Source organism: Trichechus manatus, unplaced genomic scaffold (genome assembly GCF_000243295.1).
Source record: "Trichechus manatus latirostris isolate Lorelei unplaced genomic scaffold, TriManLat1.0 scaffold00150, whole genome shotgun sequence".
NCBI lineage: Eukaryota > Metazoa > Chordata > Mammalia > Sirenia > Trichechidae > Trichechus > Trichechus manatus.
This window is the reverse complement of record NW_004444086.1, coordinates 3,613,984-3,619,779: the sequence shown is the minus strand read 5'-3', so window position 1 is coordinate 3,619,779 and position 5,796 is coordinate 3,613,984. Positions and strand designations below refer to the sequence as shown.

The 5,796-nt window shown below is 38.3% G+C and overlaps 1 protein-coding gene across 1 annotated transcript in view; it reads left to right on the top strand.

Annotated features, from left to right (window-relative positions):
• ALPK1 (alpha kinase 1) overlaps nucleotides 1–5,796 on the top strand; it is a 127,820-nt gene that overhangs the window by 15,560 nt on the left and 106,464 nt on the right. Inside the window, exon 2 of the mRNA XM_023740217.1 lies at nucleotides 1,228–1,279. The gene's annotated coding sequence lies outside the window, so the exon portion shown is untranslated. The remainder of the gene's footprint in view (nucleotides 1–1,227; nucleotides 1,280–5,796) is intronic.

Below are 5,796 nucleotides of genomic sequence, written 5' to 3'. Positions count from 1 at the left end.
CTACCTACCTACCTACCTACCTACCTACCTACCTACCTCTTAATCTCACTGAAAAGGACAGAAGTGGTTTGGAGAGAGTAGCAGTGATCTAGGGATAAAATGTCCTGGGAGCTGGCAAATGACAACAGCAGTGAGTGCCAGTGGGTGCTATAATCTGATGACATGAGATACAAAGATGGGGAGGGGGTTGAATTAAGCAAGGAGGGTGGAAGCAAGGTCCAAAAGTGGCAACGAAGAGTTGGAGGCCCCTTGAGAGGGTTACAGGGCGTTTGAAAACTGTAAAGAGCTGTAAAATGTCATGTATTGTGATTTTAACATACGATTAAAAAAACAAAACAAAACTTGCTGCTGTTGAGTCTATTCCAACTCATAGCAACCCTATAGACCAAAGTAGAACTGACCCATAGGGTTTCCAAGGCTGTAATCTTTACAGCAGATAGTACATCTTTCTCCCAAGGAGCTGCTGGTGGGTTAGAACCACCGACGACCTTTCAGTTAGCAGCTGAGCGCTTAACCACTGTGTTACCAGGGCTCCTTTTAATTAACATATGGTAAATAGTGATGAGTATTGCAAACTCTTTTAGAGAATTTTTTTGTACAAATACCCAGGAGAATTTTCTGTCTCCGGCACCCAAAAGTAATGAATTTTTTTTTCAATCAGTGAGTGAATGTTTCACAGCTCCAAGAGACAAGGTAACAACCAGAAGGGTTTTTCAGCAAAGTCCCTTTATTTTCTACATAACAAAGTTATCAGATATTGGCACCACTGGTAGTTTAGACCTCTGATGGTGAGGTTTATTTCCTTTACAGATGAACTCTTTCAAAAGCCCAAGAAGAGATTTGAAGCCCCCTCCGACTATTTAAGAAAAACCCAGAAACCAAACCCATTGCCATTGAGTTGATAAGAGGAGGGCACCAAAAGAGATTTGTCCCCTGAGAAGTACTTTGGGCAGGACCTGGTCTCCTTGATGTGGCATTTGTCCTCCTTATATATCTAAGGTGATGAGCAGCGATGGTTCCAATTGTAACTTCTCCATTCTCATTTGGAGCTTAGGAAACATGAGCTTCTTCTTTGCTCACCTGGATATTTCAAATAGCAAGGATGTGACAATGCTTATCACACAATGCACAAAATAAAGAGTAGAGAGTAATCTTTATGTATTCCTTCGTTATAACAAATAACTAATTTCTCTTTATTCCTTTGTTTTTATTTATTTTTTTAACCAGAAAGTTCTTCTAAATCAGGAATATATTGAAATCTAACGAACACAAATTTTGGGTAAGTTTTCATGTGAAAGTTTTGAATTAAGTTTATTTTCCTTATTATATAGCAATAGATAGTCATTGTAGAAAGTTTTCAAAGAAGAAGAAAATAATTTTTAAAAAACCACTTGGAGGAAAATACTCTTACTATCTTGGTGTATTTCTGTCTGCTCATTCTTCAATGAAAGGAGCCCTGGTGGTACAATGGTTAAGTGCTTGGCTGCTAACTGAAAGGTTGGCTGTTGGAACCCACCTAGCAGCTCCACAGGAGAAAAACCTGGTGATCTACTCCCATAGGATTCTAGACTAGAAAACCCTACTCTGTCCCACGGGGTTGCTATGGGTCAAAATTGACTCGACAGCACCCAACAACAACATTCTTCAGTGATTTTTTTATATAGTTGCTATCAAATATATGAACAACTTTGTATTCTGCTTTCCTTTACCTAATATATTTATAACATTAAAAATAAGCATTATCTCTTTTTATTCAAACATTTCATAAACATTTTACAATGGCTACATAAATGAAAATGTACAAATGGAGGTATAATTGACAGGGTTGAAAATATTTATGCTCCAAACTGTATGTCCTGTGTATATTTTAGATCCTATAGTCATAACAATGAGGGAAAAAATCTGAATTAAGACATTTCAGAGTATTAGAATGCAATATTTACCCTCAATTAGCAGGAAGAGATGACAACCAATTGTATCAGTTTAAAAGATTTTGTTAAAGTGTATATTTCTATTATTTTGACTAGCTTTATCTCTGAGATTCATTTATTTACTCAACAAACATTTACTATGTCCCTATAGCTTTTGAGGTCCTGGGAACCTAGAGATAAATTATATATGGTCTTCATCCTCAGGGCAAGGGGATAAGTACTATAATTTGGGGAAAGACCAAATTATATGCCATGAGCTTTCACTTTCTTACTTAATCTTTCATCATCCTCTTTCCATCAGTCCTAAAGGGAAGTGGTATTAGCCCCATTTAGAGATAAGGAAACTAACGTTCGTGCCAGAAAGATTGTTATTTTTTGGAGCTGACACAGAGTGGCAGGACTAGGATACAAACCCAAGTTTGTCTGCCTCAGAAGCTCACCTCTTTTCACTCTTCCAGGTTGCCTTTTGACACTTACTACACAGCACAGGAGACGGGTATGAGCAGCTAACTATAATGTGAACAAAATACTGTGATAGCAATTAATTCTGCCAGAATCAAGAAAGTTTTTAGGGAATGGCATTATAATTTAAGGCTTGAAAACTGAGGATTTCATTAGATAAAAATGGGGACAGGAGCATTCATTCACTCATTCATTCACAAATCTGCATTGAGTTTCTACCGTATGCTCATCACAGCGATAGGTTCTGGAGGTACAGAAGAGAATGAATGAGACACTGGCCACCTCCACGTGTCAGAGTCTACAGGGAGACAGTTAAGTAAACTGACACTTGACACAGCCTGGTGCCAAGTGCTGCCACAGAATTGAGAACAAAGCTCAGGTGGACACTTCTCCAGCAGACGTAGGTCAAGTTCTCAGCTGCAGCCACTATCCATCCCTCTGTAGAGGCTTGCGTGCTGCTGTGATGCTGAACGGGTTTCAGTGGAGCTTCCAGACTAAGGTGGACTAGGAAAAAATTCCTGGTGATCTACTTCCAAAAAATCAACCATTGAAAACCCTATGGAGCAGAGTTCTACCCTGACACACAGCAACTGGTTACTGTTTAAGGACAAGTCCACAAACGACAGAAGCTACACTGCATGGCAGGTAGTGCCGAGCTTGGCAGACTGGGCCCTCCATGCCAAGTTCAGGGATTTGGATTTTATCCTAGAGGTAACAGCAAGCCAGCAGGGGTTTCTAAATAGGGAAGTGGCATCATCAGGTCTGTTTTTAAGATCTGGCAATGAGTGAAGGAGTATGGGGATGGGGAAAGAGACAGGTGGTAGAGAGACTGGCCTAGAGGCTAATGGTCAAGCTGGCAATAGTGAGAGCCTGAACCACACAGCAAGAAGAGAGATGAAGACAGGAAAGACCATATTTATGAAGTAAAGTTGGCAGAATTCGTCAACTGTAGGACGCGTAGTGAGAATAAGGAAGGAATCTAGAGAACAGTGTGAACAAAGGCTTGGAATCATGCACATGTTGTTTGCAAATGAAGGACCCACAGAGCATTTAATAAACGGAAAGTGATCTTTTGAATCATCAGTTTCTTTTATATGTTAGATTGTTCTAAGATACTCTAATTGTTTAATAGGTGTTTTTTTTTCTCCTCCCAAGCAGTTTAAATATGCCTTGCAATGTTATATACACTGTTAATTTGCTCAGTAAACTCTCTACAGATTTTTTTTTTTAACTTAGCAAATTTTCAGTCCCACATTGGTAATTTTCATCCTTGCTAAATTGAAATTTAAACTGTTTTGAGACAGTATAATAATGATTTTTTCTGTGATGGAATTCATAAAGATTAATGGATTTTTACTGAAATGGAGTTCAAAAAGAATTTCTAATTCTTAATAATTACTGTCTTGTAACTTATTTAGATCTTTTTTGTTTTGTAGAGTGCAGAGATTTGTTTTCATTAGTAAGCTAAAATATACCAGTACTGGTAATATGTACAGACTAACATATGGTATATAGTTGCTGTCATGTTGATTCCAACTCATAGCAACCCTATAAAACAGAGTAGAACTGCTCTGTAGAGTTTCCAAGGCTGTAAATCTTTATGGAAGCAGACTGCCACATTTTTCCCCAACGGAGCAGTTGAAGCAGCTGGTGGGTTCGAACTGCTGACCTTTCAGTTGACAGCTGAGCTCTTAACCACTGAGCCAGTAGGGTTCCTTTGCTGGTATTACACATCCAGTTAAAAATGATGTCGCTTATACCTGTTCTGACATATACTACCGGAAGAGGGCGGCAGTGAGGCACTAGAAACAGCAACAAAATTACAGGGTCTTAAATTGCGGAAAGGCATTAAGACAGAAGGTAATGTGAATAATGTAAGCATTTGTTGTTGCTGACATGCTTGATTAAAATCCAGAATAGAGACTCATTTTCTGTGCCAGAAACCATAACATAAACATAGTCACAGAATTTCTGGAAAATTTGATGGTATCATCATATTGCTTAAGGCAAAACGTGGACATTTCTGGTAAGACTGATGTGTACCAGCGCTCAGAGATGTTCTGAAATTTCACATCAGTTTTAGAAGAACATATGAGAGGATAAATTAAACTTAAGTATGCTATTTCTCATTACTTCAAGAGCCTTGGCAGAGATTTTGATAGTTTAGAGACAGTGAAGGCATCTTATCTTTTTTGAATGTTACAGATACCCCTGAAATAAAAACAAATATGTTCAACTTATCAAATATGCAGTGGGCAATGCGTGGAATCACATAACTAAGAGTGGTTGCCTGAATTCAGTTGTTTCTACTCTTATAAACATTTAAAAACAACAAGTATTTTTTGAGTACCTAATATGTGCTAGGAATTATGCCAGTTATGGAGGCTAGAGGAGGGAACAAGACAGACATGTTCCCTGCCCTCTTGGAGTTTATATCATAGTGGGGAAAATAAACGCTAAACAAAAAAACGGCATACTTGAGAAAAACAAAAAATGGAAGACAATCTACCACAGGGCTCCAAATAACTTCGTTTGGGCTCAACCTCAAAATATGAAAGTAGAAACAAGACCCAAGAACAACATATCTTAGGTACTTAATACCCATTTTTATTATTTATTTCCTTTAACAATATATAAAATGGGTAAGGTAACATTTATAGTCTTAGGAACACAACAACATTGCTAAAGAGTATTTGAGTCATTTCTGTGTGACAGTAAAATGCTCTGCTAATTTAAAGTGTGACAAAATACTTACGCCTCCCTGACTAATTCAACTTGAGCAAACTCCACGTTCGTCACTGGCCCAGCCACAGCCACAACTGAGAACCTGTCTTCACTTAATCCACTCTAAATTCCAAGATCCCAAACCTGAAAATCCCTTGAGTAAATATAATCCTTTCCTGTCTTTTTTTTTTTTTTTTTTTTTTCTCTTTCTATTCTCCTGAAAGAGCTTGTTATCTTCATTGGTGTCTTCAATAACCCAGATTCCCATTTTGCCCAGCCTATGAGCTACTTCTAGCCTCTCTAGCTTCCGCCTGAGTTTAGACGTCTTGGTTAAATAGGTTAGCTGTATTTTTACAAGCACTTTAGACTTTTATTTTGTCCCTTTGACCCCCACTGTATACACTTCCCAGACCTGAGTTGACTCATGTGTCTAGCCCAGAGCTAAGACAGTCCCACAGCTGACTCTGATTGGATGCATTGCCCATGAGCCATAGCTGAGCCCTCAGTGAGACTCCATGAGTCTTTTTTTTTTTAATTTTTTCTTTTATTGTACTTTAGGTAAAGGTTAACAGAACAAATGGTTTCTCATCAGTCAGTACACATATTGTTTTATGACATTGGTTAACAACCCCATGACATGTCAACGCTCTCCCTTCTTGACCTTGGAGGACCTTTTTTT